Source organism: Mustela nigripes, chromosome 3, assembly GCF_022355385.1.
Source record: "Mustela nigripes isolate SB6536 chromosome 3, MUSNIG.SB6536, whole genome shotgun sequence".
NCBI classification, from domain to species: Eukaryota; Metazoa; Chordata; class Mammalia; order Carnivora; family Mustelidae; genus Mustela; species Mustela nigripes.
The window spans coordinates 65358138-65374290 of record NC_081559.1 but is presented as its reverse complement, the minus strand read 5'-3'; positions in this window follow the sequence as shown (position 1 = coordinate 65374290).

Here is a 16153-nt window from a genome sequence, read left to right as displayed (position 1 = left end):
GTCCTTGAACTAGCTTAAGCCAAAAAGAGGATAATATTAGATGATATAAACAATGGAGGGAAGAGGGGAATGAACCTGCATGCACCCTCAGCTCTTAGGATGGGCTCCACTGTCTCCAACAGCTTATGTGCATGTGCCTCCCCAGCCCCAGCTCTAGACCATATCTCCACACCTTCACAACAGAGAAAACGGATCTCCTGTCTGCCAGATCCACTTAAAACCCAGAGGAAGAACTTTGACTGACCCAGCTGATGGCCGATGCCACCTTTATGACCAGAAGGAAGAGAAAGAGATACCTGCTAGAAATACACACATGCAAGATGCCTACCACAATCGTAACTTCTAAATTTCCGCCTGGCCTCCATATATACACACCAGGCTTTTCTCTAGGTGCACAGCAAGTTCACCAGCTCTAATCACAACTATTCACACCGTAAGAAAGATTGTGTCTACTATAGCCAAGAAATTCTGCCTGATCACATTTAAGATTCACAGCCCTGAAAGGTAATTATTATTATTACTAGGCCCCATTTTACTAGCAGCAATGATACCCTTTATTTCATAGGTCAAAACGTAAGAACAAAGCCTAGAAGAGAAATCACTTATTGTTCCCACATGTGCCCTTCTTCCTTCTCCTCTCTCACTCCACCTCTTCTTCTTTCTCTCCCTCCCCAACAACCCCTTCTCTCCCTTCCTTCTTACCGTCTTCAATATCTAAGTCTTGTAAAATCCTGCAACTATGCTTACTGTGATTCTCTCATTTGTTTAATATTGAAGCAAGGACATTTTTAGTAAGTTTCTCAACTCATGCTTTAGAAATATTTTTGGGAAAAAAGCATGACTGTGCATTAAGGGTTTGACCTATATTAGCTCCTCTACAGATTAATCTGTGCAATTTTTCCAAGGCTATAAATGCTTAACAATCTTCTGGAGTCTTTCTCATCATCATTTAATACCATATATATTGTGCTAACTTTCTCTCCCTCCTTTTTTTTCTTAAACCAGAAGAAAGTTTCCTTCTCTGCACCTCCACTAAAGAACAGAACATCCTTGCCCACTGTCATTTTCATGCAACAAATAAGTGCAATATTTGTTGAGTCCCTACCAGTTGCTCTCTGCAAGAGCTGAGGGTAGCAAACAGACATGATCCATGGCATACCTGGCGTGGCACAATGCCAGAGGCATCATTCACATGGAATACAATGCTTCTGATTATAACCTAATCCACAAATACATTACTATTGCTACAATTATTATTACCTCTCATCTTGGAGTGAGCAAACATTTTTTTTTCAATATTTTCTCAGTTTATTAACGTTAACAGGGTACTTATACATCTAAACATAGACAGAGAGGCAGGCAGAGAGAGAGAGAGGGAAGTAGGCTCCCTGCTGAGCAGAGAGCCTGATGTGGGACTTGATCCCAGGACCTGGAGATCATGACCTGAGCCAAAGGCAGTGGCTTAACCCACTGAGCCACCCAGGCACCCACAAACATTTTTTAATGGACACAAAAAATACTAACCAGAAAAGACTGGCTGACAAAATTAATTAATTTAAAATTTGTAAATTTCTATTCATTAAAAGGGATCATTAAGAGTTACCAAAAATTTTTTTAAAGATTTTATTTATTTGAGAGAGAGAATGAGAAGAGGGAGAGAGAGAGAGAGAAATCATAAGCAGGGACAGGTGTTAGGAGGAGAAACGGACTCCCTACTAATCAGAAAGCCTGATGTGGGACTGGATGCCAGGACTCTGGGATCATGACCTGAGCTGAAGGCAGGCGCTTAACTGACTGAGCCACCCAGGTGCCCAAGAGTTATAAAATTTGTTTGAGGTGATAAAAAAGTATTGGAAATAGATAGTGATGATGGTTGAACAACATTATGAACATAATTATTGCCACTGAATTGTATCCTTAAAAATGGTTAAAATGGCATTTTGTTATATATATTTTACCATGATTTTTAAGTTAATAATGTAATATGGCAAAACCACTGAATTGTACACTTTATTTTTTTAATTGTTACTTCTTTTTTTTTAAGATTTTATTTATTTATTTGACAGACAGAGATCCCAAGTAGGCAGAGAGGTAGGCAGAGACAGAGAGGAGGAGGAAGCAGGCTCCCCGCTGAGTAGAGAGCCCGATGTGGGGCTCGATCCCAGGACCCTGGGATCATGACCTGAGCCAAAAGCAGAGGCTTTAACCCACTGAGCCACCCAGGCGCCCTGAATTGTACACTTTAAATAGGTGAATTGAATGGTATGTGAATTATACCCTTAAAAAGCCGGTTTAAAAAAAAAGATATCATTAAGAGTAAAATAGGCAAGTTACAGACTTGGAGAAAATATTTGCAACATGTCTAACCCAAAAAGGATATCCATCTAGAATATATAGAGAATTCCTACAAAGCAACAAGGGAATGACAGTCATCCCAATAGAATAATGGGCAAGACACTTCAATAGACACTTCAAAAAAGGAGATAAAGGAGATAATCCATTTAACAAATGAACAAAAGAAGTACTGATTAGTAATCAGGGAAATGCCAGTCAAAATTGTATTGAGTGTCTACTGTACAACCAAGAGAAGGGCTAAAATTTTAAAGATTGATTATGCCATATATTGGTGAGGATGCTGAGCTCCTGAGCTATGAGTGCCAGTAGGAGAGCAAAATGGTTCAGCCACTTTGGAAAAGAGTTCAATCGTTTCTTATGAAGTTGAACATATACTACTCAATGATCCAAAAGTTACATTTAAGAGAAACAAGAACAGATATATCCAGGGAAAAAGTATGCAAGAATGTTCATAGTAGCATTATTCATATTAGCAAAAAACAAATGTCCATCAACAAATGAATATAAACAAGTCATGGTATATTCATATGGTAAAACACTACTCAGCAATAAGAAGATACATCCAGGGCACCTGGGTGGCTCAGTGGGTTGAAGCCTCTGCCTTTGGCTCAGGTCATGATCCCAGGGTCCTGGGTTCGAGCCCCACATGGGGCTCTCTGCTCAGCAGGAAGCCTGCTTCCTCCTCTCTCTCTGTCTCTGCCTGCCTCTCTGCCTACTTGTGATCTCTGTCAAATAAATAAATAAAATCTAAAAAAAAAGTTACATCAAAGATGAATCTGAAAATCTTTATGGTAAGTGAAAGAAGGCAAACACAAAAAACTGCATATGCATGACTCCATTTATGTGAAGTTTTGTAATAGGCCCAAGTAAGCTATGATGATTGAAATTAGAATAGTGGTTGCCTGTGGGATGGCAGCAATTGACCCATAAGGAGCAGAAGGTAATTTATTAGGCTGGATAGTGGAAATCATTAAGATCAATTACTTGACGTGGTGTTTATATGATATATGTTATTCACATTTCATCAAACTGTACGGTCAAGATTTGTGTACTTTGTTTAAACTAAGTCCTCATTTTAAATCTGAAACAAACTAAATATCCATCAACATTAAAATAAGTAGATTATATTGGGGCGCCTGGGTGGCTCAGTGTGTTAAACCACTGCCTTCGGCTCAGGTCATGATCTCAGGGTCCTGGGATCGAGTCCCGCATCGGGCTCTCTGCTCAGCAGGGAGCCTGCTTCCCTTCCTCTCTCTCTCTGCCTGCCTCTCTGCCTACTTGTGATCTCTCTCTGTCAAATAAATAAATAAAATCTTTAAAATAAGTAGATTATAGTATATTCATATAATGGACTACTATATGGCATTGAAAATGAGCAAACATGGATGACTCTTAAGAACATACTGCTGAATTAAAGAAATCTGATGTAGTACGATTCTACTTACATAAAGTAAAAAAAGAAACCCAGAAAAATTTATCTCTGGTGTTAAAAGTCAGGATAGTGATGGCCTTTGGAAAGGTGGGCAGGGAAGTGATTGGAAGGGAGCATGAGGTGGATGCTTTTGGGGTGCTGATGGTACAGATTGGTTCATTATAGTCACTTGTTCAGGGAGCTGTTCATCTACAATTTGTTTATATATGTTGTACATCAAGAGTAAGTTTTTTTTTAATTAGTACTATTAGTGAGGAAGATATATATTTTACAATTAGTAATTTGTGAATAAGTGAATGAAACTTCCCCACTAAGAAATCTTCCAAATTTAAAGGTTAGATGTGATTATAAATCTATTTAAATTGAAATATGCTTTCAGAGTATACTTTCTAATATTAGAAATATTAGAAAAGTTTACTCTTAAACTTTATTGAAATTCTCTACCTTTCTTCCACACACGTGAAGGAGAAACTCCAAAGTTCATTTCATGACGACAACACAACATGATCAAGGGGCCAAGTGAGAATTCCAAAAGTTCCTGACTCCAGGGCATCTCTACAGGACATATGCATAAAGATACTCAGAACAGGTATTTTTTTGCCTGCTGCAGAGAACAGGTAAAGTCAAACTATTGGACTAGTGTAAAAAGATAAAGGGGATAAGATAAGTAGAATAAGGCCAGGGGTAAGAATTCATAAAACGATGTTTGGACAGTTACACTGCAACTGTCCTGAAGGAATCCCCCTGGCCTCCCAGCACATATGTCCTGTGCTTGGGCAACTCACACTGATTTGTTCAATCAAACTGCCTTTTTAAATCACATAACTTGAGCAATTCATCAAATATTATTTGATAATATAATTTGAGTTTCTTGAGAAGTAGGAAGCATGCCTTCATTATTTTCCAGTACATAACACAATCTCTTATAAATTCCAAACATTCAATATTTGAATATTCATTGATCATTTCTCAAAGTATGTCCCTAGAAACTTAGGCAGGAGATGCCCAAGAATCTTTCAGGAGGTCCACAAAGTCAAGATTCTTTTCATAATAATACTAAGACATTATTTGGTTTTTTCTTACTCTTATTATTTCAGGGGCATGCAGTGGACTTTTCCAGATGCTTCATGATATATGATGACATCATTATTCTGACAATTAATGAAATATGTCCTCTTGCATTCTCGTGGGGTGTTTTTTGGAATTTTCTGAGGTAGTAGGATTAGGGTTTAAGTATGTGCATTGTCAGAAATTAACCAAGTTTGTTCTCAGTACTTCTACCATACTTACAGGCTATGCTCGGTTATATCTGCTACAGTCTCTGTAACCTCATTATCATGGACTAAATTGTTGTTTTGAAATATAAACTGTCATCACAACTATACAACCATAAAAGGCTGGTACTAACTATTGTCTCATTTTTCAATAACTTTTTAAAATTTGAAAGTGTTTCTAAATTTTAATTTTTTACCTAAAACTGTTTTTTAAGTATTTAATGGTATTTTATTTTAAAATAGGAGAAAATGTATTTATAGTTTTCTTATATTTAAAAATGACTCTCTGGGGCACCTGGGTGGCTCAGTCAGTAAAGTGTCTGCCTTCGGCTCAGGTCATGATCCCAGGATTCTGGAATGGAGTCCCAAGTCAGGCTCTCTGCTCAGTGGGGAGCTTGTTTTTCCCTCTCTCTCTGCCCTTCTACCTGCTTGTGCTCACTATCTTGCTCTCACTCTCTCTGTCTCTCTCAAATAAAATCTTAAAAAAGGAAAAAAAGAGAAAGAAAAAATAATAAATAAAAATGACTCTCTGGGGTCCCCGAGTGGCTCAGTTGTTAAGTGTGTCTGCCTTCGTTCGGCTCAGGTCATGCAGGGATCCAGACACATTGGGCTCCCTGCTCTGTGGGAGGCCTGCTTCTCTTTCTCCCACTCACCCTGCTTGTGTTCCCTCTCTTGCTGTCTCTCTCTCTCTCTCTCTCTCTCTGTCAATTAAATAAATAAATAAAATCTTTTTTTAAAAAAATTACTCTCTGGCTTAAAAAAAGTAAATTAAATCTACAAACATGGCTGGCCTTGCTGTTTCCCTTATATTTGTCCAGATTTCAGTACCAAATAATGATCAAACATGATCTTCTACGTGAATGCTTGGCAATGAACCCATTTAATGTTGAAATATTCTATTGAATAACTTTCTTGAATCTCACCATTTATCCTGCAACAATCATCTTGACATTTTCACTGATGGTGGAAAAGTAATGAGGGATAAAACTGCTCACAACTTAGTATGTATCAAAACAATGGCACTAAACTATCTATTTGACATTGTATTTATTTGTATTAAATACTTGCAGAAGAACAAGCCACTTTCCATGAAAAAAAAAAAAAAGGCTCTGAATAAAGCAGCAAAAGACATAAAATGTTATTACATTTTGATGCATGAAGACACATCTTAAAAAGTCTCAATGAATTAGTAATTGCACATCAGGCACTTTAATTGCATACGGAAACAACTAGGTAGTGTCCAGCAAAAAGCACATGTGCAGTTATAAACTGAACAGCTTTTTTAAACAAAATTGTGGCAAAATATACATCATATTTACTAATTTAACCATTTTTAGTGCACAGTTCAGTGGCAAGTACATTTCCAAAGCTGTGCAATCATCACCACCATCTCCAGAACTTTTTCATCATCTCAAACAGAAACTATGTACCTATTAAGCAATTTTCCTTCCTCCTAGCCCCAGTACCTCTATTTCACTTTCTGTCTTTATGAATTTTCTACTCTAAATATTTCATATAAGTGAAATCATATAGTAGCTGTTATTTTGTGTCTGGCTTTTTTCATTTAGCATAATATTTTCAAGGTTTATCCATGTTGTACCATGTAATGAATTTCATTATTTTTTAAAAGATTTTATTTATTTATTTGACAGAGAGAGATCACAAGTAGGCAGATAGGTAGGCAGGGAGTGAGGGAAACAGGCTCCCTGCTGAGCAGAAGCCCCATGCAGGGTTCTATTCCAGGACCCAGAGATCATGACCTGAGCCGAAGGCAGAGGCTGAACTCACTGAGCCACCCAGGAGCCCTCATTTTTTTTTTTTTAAGATTTATTTATTTTAGAAACAGAGAGAGAGAGAGTGCAGGGGGGAGGAGCAGAGGGACCCCGAGAGAGAACGAGAGAGAATCTGAAGCAGACTCCTAGTGAAGCATGGAGCCCAACCAGGGGCTCAATCTCACCACCCTGAGATTATGACCTGAGCCAAAATCAAAAGGTCGATACTCAACCAACTGACGCACCTTGATGCCCCAAATTTCATCACTTCTTATGGATGAGTAGTATTCCATTGTATGTGTACACCACATTTTGTTCATCCATTCATCTACTGACACACACTCAGGTTATTTCTGCCTTTAGGCTTTTGGCTAAAATGAACATTGGTGTATAAGTATCTGAGTTCCTACTTTGAATTTTTGGGGGTATATAACTAAAAGTGGGATTGCTAGATCATATGGTAGCACTATGTTTAACTTTATGAGGAACCACCAAATTGTTTTCCACAGCAGCTGCACCATTTTACATCCCCACCAGCAATGCACAGGGTTCCAATTTCTTCATATCCTTGTCATCCTTGTTATTTTCCATTTTACTGATAATAGCCATCCTGTTTTATATTTCCTTAATGACTAATGATGTTGAGCATCCTTTCATGTGCTTATTGGCCATTTGTATTATCTTCTTTGGAGAAATGTCAACTCCAATACTTTGACCATTTTTTGTTACTTTGCTTTGTCTTTTTCTAATTATATTGTAGGAGGTCTTTTTTTTTTTTAAGATTTTATTTGTCTGTCCGAGAGGGAGAGAGCACAAGCAGGTGGAGTGGCAAGCAGAGAGAGAGGAGCAGGCTCCCCACTGAGCAGGGAGCCTGATGCAGGACTGGATCCCAAGAGCCTTCGATCATGACCTGAACCAAAGGCAGCCACTTAACCAACTGAACCACCCAGGTGTCCCAGGGGGTCTTTATGTATTCTGGATATTAATCACACTATTTTACTTCAAAGTATGATTGACAGACAAACTATGGTTTTTCAGACTTGGTATTTGGTAGGCATTTTCCGATAAATGGAATAAGACTGTCATTTCATAAAAAACACCTAGCAGTATTTTTTTATCCAATAAAAATTTTTCATTTTTCAAGCAAAAATTAATATTTAAAAAGCTTTATATCTGCCACCATGATCTTGATAGTCCTTCCATTTCTTAAAGATTTTTCTGAGGAGATCAGAGGTAATACTAATAAATGTGATTTCTGACATGGAATAATAAAATATATCAGAAGACTTGGATAATTCAGTGAACTAATATTTTCCAAATGACTGATGCATAATGTTACAAAATCATGTATAGGTAAAACATCTATTTAAAGTCCAACATAGAGGAGAATTGAATTGTAGGTTGACAGTATGAAAATCTCATTGATACAGCTTAAGATTCCACAATACAACTAATCTTCAAGATATCATTGCTTTCAAGCTGTGGCATCATACAAAAGAAGAATATCTACAATCATCTGAATAAGCAAGGAAAATACTCCTAGCTTCTTCTACTAAGTATCTCTGTCAAACTGGGTTTTCTTCAGATACTTCAATCAATAAAAACATATCACTACCAACTGAATGCAAAAACAGATATGAGAATTCAACTGTCTTCTATTAAGTCAGACACTAAAGAGATTTACAAAAATGTAAGCTAATGCTTTCCCACTAACGTCGTTTTAAAAATATAACTAATTCTCATACAAAATATACATCATATTTACTACTTTAGCCATTTTAAGTACACAGTTCAGTGGCAAGTACATTTACAAAGCTGTGCAATCATCACCACCATCTCCAGAACTTTTTCATCATCCCAATGGAATAATTATTGTCTTAAGTAAATTAGTGGATAAATTTTTAAAAATCTCTGTGTTAATCTCCAGTAATACATCAGTATATAAATATATCAGTAGATAAAATCCACATAAACAAAAGCTTTTTGAGATACTTCATAATTGGATTTTATTTTTTTTAAGATTTTATTTATTTATTTGACACAGAGAGACACAGTGAGAGAGAAAGCACAAGCAGGTAGAGCAGGAGAGGGAGAAGGAGACTTCCCGCTGACTAGGGAGCCAGATGAAGGGCTCGGGGCTAGGACCCTGGGATCATGACCGGAGCCGAAGGCACCACTTAACAACTGAGCCACCCAGTTGCCCCTAGATCCTTCATAATTTTAAAGAAAACTATTCTGACACCAAAATGTTTGAAAATTGTGACATTTATGCATAAATGATTGGTTTGCTATTATTACTAAACTGTTTTTGTAAAATCACATTTATCAATGTGATAAATGAGTTACATACAGCAATATTTTTTGGGTACATTCTATGAATTTTGGCAAATTCATAGCTATATAACCAACACAGTCCATCATCCCAAAAAGATGTCAATCCTGCCCCCCAACCCAGTCCCTGGCATCCACTAATTTATATTCCTGCCTGATAGTTTTTCAGAGTGTTATATAAATAAAGTTACACAATATGTAGCTTTCTTTAGTTTGTTTTTTTTTATTACTTAGCATAATGCTTTTGATATTTATTTGTGCAGTTGCACTGATCAGGAGTTTTATTTTTTTTTAATTGCTGAGTAGTACTGTATGGTATGTATGTATGGGTATACCACAATTTATCCATTCATCAGTCAATGGACATCTGACATGTTAAAGTTTTTGATCATTTTGAGTATAGTTATAAACATCTATATACAAGATTTCCTGTGGACATATATCTTCATTTGTCTTCAGATAGCTATAAGTCAGATTGCTAAATCATATGATAAATATATGTTTAACTAAGTAAGAAACTATGAAACCATTCCAAGGAGGCTGACTCATTTTGTATTCTCACAAGTAATGTGTAAGCACTCCAGGTGCTCCACATTTTTTCCAGCAGTTGGTACTGTAAATTTCTTCTCCTGTTCCTACTTTATTTTAGCCACTCTAATAGATGCTAGTCATTGTTACTAAATGTTTCAAATGTTTATTTCTAGTTCCCCCAAGCAAATTGTTAACTGTCTGCTAGAAGGGATCACACATTTTATATAGCTTCCAGTTACCATTAAAACACTGTGTATTACATAGACCCAACAGCATATTTTACTAATCCATCAATTAAAGTTTAAGCAAAGAGGTCTCCTGGTGATAGGGTGAAAGTATTTGCCAAAAGTCTTGTGGTATCCATTTAAATCACTCTTTAAGCCTCTTTACCAAGGTCCTGTACAAATCAAACTTGTCCCTACATTTTAGAAATAGTTGGCAATAGAACAGCTTTCCTCTACTTCTTTTTTTTTTTTTTTTTTTTAAGATTTATTTTAGGCTGAGGGTGCACATGTGTAAGGAGGGGGAAGGAGGTGCAGAGGAAGAAAATCTCAAGCAGACTCCCTGCTGAGCAAGGATCCTGATGCAGGGCTTGATCTCAAGACCCTGAGATCATGACCTGAGCCAAAATCAAGAGTTGGGTGCTTAAAGGACTGTGCCACCATAGTACCCCAGCTTTCCTCTACTTCCTAAGTTCTTACCATCATGGAGATTTCAGAGTTCATTTACTCAAGATAGATCAAAGACCTAAGCATAAAATCTCAAGTTATACAACTCTTAGAAGAACAAATAGGTGTACATTTTTGTGACCTTGAATCAGGCAACAGGTTCTTAGATAAACACCAAAGGTATAAGCAACCGAAGAAAAAATAGATTTGGACACCACCAAAATTAAAAATTTTCACATATTAAGGGATATTATCAAAAAAGTAAAAAGACAGTCCACAAAATGGAAGAAAATATTTTCAAACCATATATCCAGTAAAGATCTAATATCCAGAATATACAAAGAACTCTTATAACTCAACAACAAAAACAATTTAAAAGTAGGCAAAAGATTTGGATTATCATTTCTCAAAAAAAGACACAAAAATGGCTGATAAGCACATGAAAAGATGCTCAACATCGCCAGCCAACAGGGAAATGCAAATCAAACCACACTGAATACCACTTCACACCCACTAGGATGGCCATAAGAAAAACATAAAAGGAAAATAAAAAGTGTTTGTAAATCTATGGAAAAATTGGAACCCTCATATGTTGTCTATGGGAATGTTAAATGGTGTGGCCACTGTGAAAAGTTTTGGTTGTTCTTCAAAAAGTTTAATATAGTATTACCACATGACTCAGCAATTCCACTCCTAGATATATACTCAAGATAACTGAAAATGTATTCACACAAAAACTTTTGCATGAATATTTAAAGCAGCATTATTCATAATAGCCAAAAGTCAAAACAACCTAAATGTCCAGGGCACCTGGATGGCTTAGTCATTTAGTATCTGCCTTTGGCTCAGGTCATGATGATGATCATGATCCTGGGATGGAGCCCTGCAATGGGCTCCCTGCTCAGCGGGAAGCCTGCTTCTCCCTCTCCTACTCCCCCTGGTTGTGTTCTCTCTCTCTCTCTCTCTCTCTGTCAAATAAATACATAAAATCTTTAAAAACAAAACAACAGGGGCGCCTGGGTGGCTCAGTGGGTCATGATCCCAGGGTCCTGGGATTGAGCCCCGTGTCAGGCTCTCTGCTCAGCGGGGAGCCTGCTTCCTCCTCTCTCTCTCTGCCTGCCTCTCAGCCTACTTGTAATCTCTGCCTGTCAAATAAATAAATTTTAAAAATCTTAAAAAAAAAAATTGAAATGTCCATCAACTGATAGATGGATAAAGTGTGGTATATTGATACAATAAAATAACACGGAACTATAAAAAGGGAACAAAATTCTGACATATGCTACAACATGGATGAAACTTGAAGACATTGCTAAACAAAGAAGCCAGACACAAAAGAACACATGATTTCATTTATAGGAAATGTTTGCAATAGGCAAACCATACAAACAGAAAGCAGGTCAGTGACTGTCAGCTGCTAGGGGAAGAGTAGGATGGAAGTTCCTACTAATAAGTTTATGCAGCGATAAAAAAGTTCTAGAACTGGATAGTGCTGTTGGTCATACAACCTTGTAAATGTACTTAAAAATCACTAAACTTTAGGGGTGCCTGGGTGGCTCAAGTGTCTGCCCTCAGCTCAGGGTCCTGCAATTGATCCCCAAAGTTGGGCTCCTTGCTTGGAGGAGAAACAGCTTCTCCCTTTGCCTGCCATTCCCCCCATTTGTGCTCTCTCTCTCTGTCAGGTAAACAAGTAAAAAGTCCTTTTTAAAAAAATCACTAAACTTTATACTTTCAAATGACAAATTATAAATTATGTATCTCTTAGAGTACTTCTACTGCCAAAAAGAATAGATATATTTTTCTCTATTTATCCCTGATACAGATATAGATATAGATATGGATGTAGATATGTAGATGTAACATAAGGAGACACTGATGGAAGGGAGGAGAAGAAGAACAGTTAGGGACCTCAGGATCCAAGGAAGAACACAGTGGGTAAGTTCCCTGTGCGTGTATATGTGTTTTGTTTTGTTTTGTCTCATACATTCCAGACTTAGACCTAAAGAAGCCAGTAGTTTATAAATGCCAACAGATGAAGCTCCAACAAAAGCTGTTCTCTCTAGCCAAAGAACCAGGAAAGGGGTAACTTAGCCATATAGGAAACATTTAGACAATAACCACTCTACTCCAGTCAAACACCACAAAAAACACTGTGGTCCCACTCACATCCACACTTCCAAAAGCTCAGTGGGATGCCTAGACTTTTTTTTTTTTTTTTTTTTTTTTTTTAGATTTTATATATTTATTTGACAGAAAGAAAGCAAGAGAGAAAAAAAGAGAACATGCACAAGCAGGGGGAGCAGGAGAGGGTGAAGCAAGTTCCTCACTGAGCAGGGAGCCCAATGTGAGGACCCTGCGCCAAAGGGAGATACTTAACCAGCTGAGCCACTCAGGCACCCAGGAAGCCTAGACTTCTACCTTCCTCAGGTTGTACCAAGGCTCTCCCCCATTCCTCCAACCCCCAGATATCAGTGGAGACCACACAGAGAGCCACATTCACCCCCTTCTGACAATAATGTATGTAACAGAGAATACCATTATAGACCCTGATGGATAATAAAGAAATACAACTAACAATTCTATACACATAAATTTTATGATTTAGATGAAATGGACCAATTTCTGAAAAAACATAAATTACTACAACTCACCCAATATGAAATCACTAATTTGAACAGCTCTATAACAAACAATATTAAACTTGTAATTAAAAAACTCTCCCCCTCAAAAATTTCCAGATGGTTTCACTCTGGAATTTTACCAAACATTACAGAATTAATACCAACTATATATAATCTCTTCCAGAAGATGGAAGAGAAGGGACCATATTCCAATTCATTTTATGAAGCTAGTATTACCCTGATACCAAAACCAGACAAAGGCAGTACAAAAAAGAAATTTACAAATATCCCTCATAACTACAGAGCAAATACCTTAAATTAAATATTAGCAAATAGAATTCAACACTATATGAAAGGAATGATACATCTTTACCAGGTAGGGTTTACTCCAGGAATGCAAGGCTGTTTTAATATTTGAAAATCAATCAATATTATCCGCCAAATTAAAAGGCTAAAGAAAAAAATCACATGATCATATCAATTGATATAGAAAAAGCATTTGACACAATTCAACACCCATTCATTATCAAAACTCTCAGAAAACTAGAAATATAGAGGAACCTCTCAACTTGATGAGGTACATCTAAAAAATAACCACATCTACCACTATACTTTATAGTGAAAGAATGAAGCTTTTCTCCCTAAAACAGAAAACAAGACAAAAATATCCACTCTTACCACTCTATTCAGCATAGCATGGGAAGTTCTAGTCAGTACAGTAAGCAAAGGAAGGAAATAAAGGGCATATAAATGAGAAAGGAATACATTTTTCCTAGCTTCAGATGACATGATTTTCTACATAGAAAATTCCAAGGAATCTACCAAAACAAAACCAAACAAAAACTTCCTATAACTAACAAGTGAGTTTAGTTAAGATTACAGGATACAAGAAAAACACAGTGTATTTTCATATGTTATCAATAAACATTTGGGCATTGAAATTTAAAATGTAATACTTATACTTATATACTACTTATATTTGCTCAAAATACAAATTAAATGGGGCACCTGGGTGGCCCAGTGGGTTAAGCCGCTGCCTTCGGCTCAGGTCATGATCTCAGGGTCTTGGGATGGAGTCCCGCATCGGGCTCTCTGCTCAGCAGGGAGCCTGCTTCCCTCTCTCTCTCTCTCTGCCTGCCTCTCCATCTACTTGTGATTTCTCTCTGTCAAATAAATAAATAAAATCTTAAAAAAATAAATAAATAAAATAAAATCTATTTGGAAACAGAGGAATTAGTATAGTTAAGATGATTTTTTCTTTCTTTTTTTTTTTTTCCGTGCTCTTTGTGGTACTTGACCTCAAGACCTTGGGATCAAGAGTCACATGCTCTACCAACTGAGCTTGCCAGGCACCCCAATGCAAGTTTTGTTTTTGTTTTTGTTTTAAGTAGGATCCACATCCAGCATGGAGCCTAATGCAGGGCTTAAACTCACGACCCTGAGATCAAGGCCTGAGCTGAGATCAAGAGTTACACACTTAACTGAGGAACCCCACCTCAACACAATTTTTAAAAAGAAAAATAAAGTGGGAGGACTCAAAATACCTAATTTATTTTATAGCTTCAGTGATCAAGACTGTGTGGTATTGGAGGATGTCTAGACATACAGGCTGATAGAACACAGTACAACACCCAGGAATTGGCCCACACAAACAGACTCAGCTGATTTTTTACAAAGATGCAAAAGCAATAATGGAGAAAGTGTAGCCTTTTCAATGAATGGTGCTATGGCAAATTGGACATTCATAGAGAAGAAGAAAAACTCTACCAAACCCACAATTTTTTTTTAATTTTTTATTTTTTATAAACATATATTTTCATCCCCAGGGGTACAGGTCTGTGAATCGCCAGGTTTACACACTTCACAGCACTCACCAAAGCACATACCCTCCCCAATGTCCATAACCCCACCACCCTTCTCCCAAACCCACAATTTTTATATAACAAATAATTTCATATGGATTCACAGATTAAAAATTAAATGGAAAACTATAAAACCTTTACATAAAAAAATAGGAGCAAATCTTTTTGAATTTTAGGACTGAAGAGTTCTTAGACTTGATGTCAGAAGATTGATCCATGGAAAGAAAAGTTGGCTAATTGACTTTTATCAAAATTGAAAACTTTGTTCTGCAGAAGATTGTTAAGAGGTTGAAAAGACAAGCTGAAAACAGAAAATAGGTGGAAACCACATATCTGACAAAGGACTAGTATCTAATATATATTAAGAAATCTCAAAACTCAACTGCAAAAAAATTCAATTAGAAAACAGGCAAAAGAAATGAACAGACATTTCACCAAAAGGGATATAGAGATGGCAAATGAGTGCATGAAAAAGTGTTCGCATCATTAGCCATTAAGGATGTGCAAACCTCAATGAGACATCACTATACACCTGTCTGAATAGCAAAAATGAAAGATTGTGACACCACCAAATGTTGGTTAGGTTGCAAGAAACTGGATCATTCCTATATGACTGATGGGAATGTAAAATGGTATAGCCACTCTGGACAAGCTTGGAGTTTCTTTAAAAACTAAACATAGATTCATCATATGACCCAGTAATTGTGCTGCTAGGCATTTATCCCAGGGAGATTAAAACGTATGTTCACACAAAAACTATACATTAATTTCCATAGCAGCTTTATTTGTAATAGATAAAAACCTGAAGCAACCCAGATGTTCTTCACTGAGTGAATGTTCATGAACTCTATATATCCACACCACCACAATAAAAAGGAGTGAATTATTAATACACACAACTTAGAGGGATCTCCAGAAAATTATGTTGAGTGAAAAAAAAAAAAAAGCCATTCCCAAAAGTTTACGTACTGTATGCTTCCATTTATATGAAGTTCTTGAAATGATAAGATTCTAGAAATAGAGAACACATTAGTATTTCCCAATGGTTATGGAGGGAGTCAGGGCTAGAATGAACTAGGTGTGGCCAAAGTGCAACATCATGGATATTCACGGTGATGGAAATGCTGTCTTCACTGTATCACTGTCAATATCCTAGGTGTGATACTGTAGGATAGTTTTGCAAAATGTAATTATTGGGGGAAACTGGGGGAAAATGCACAGGATCTCTAATCACTATTTTTTATAGTTATGTACAAATTTACAGTTATTTCAAAATAAAACCTCTACCTTAGAAAAATTGCCTTAAA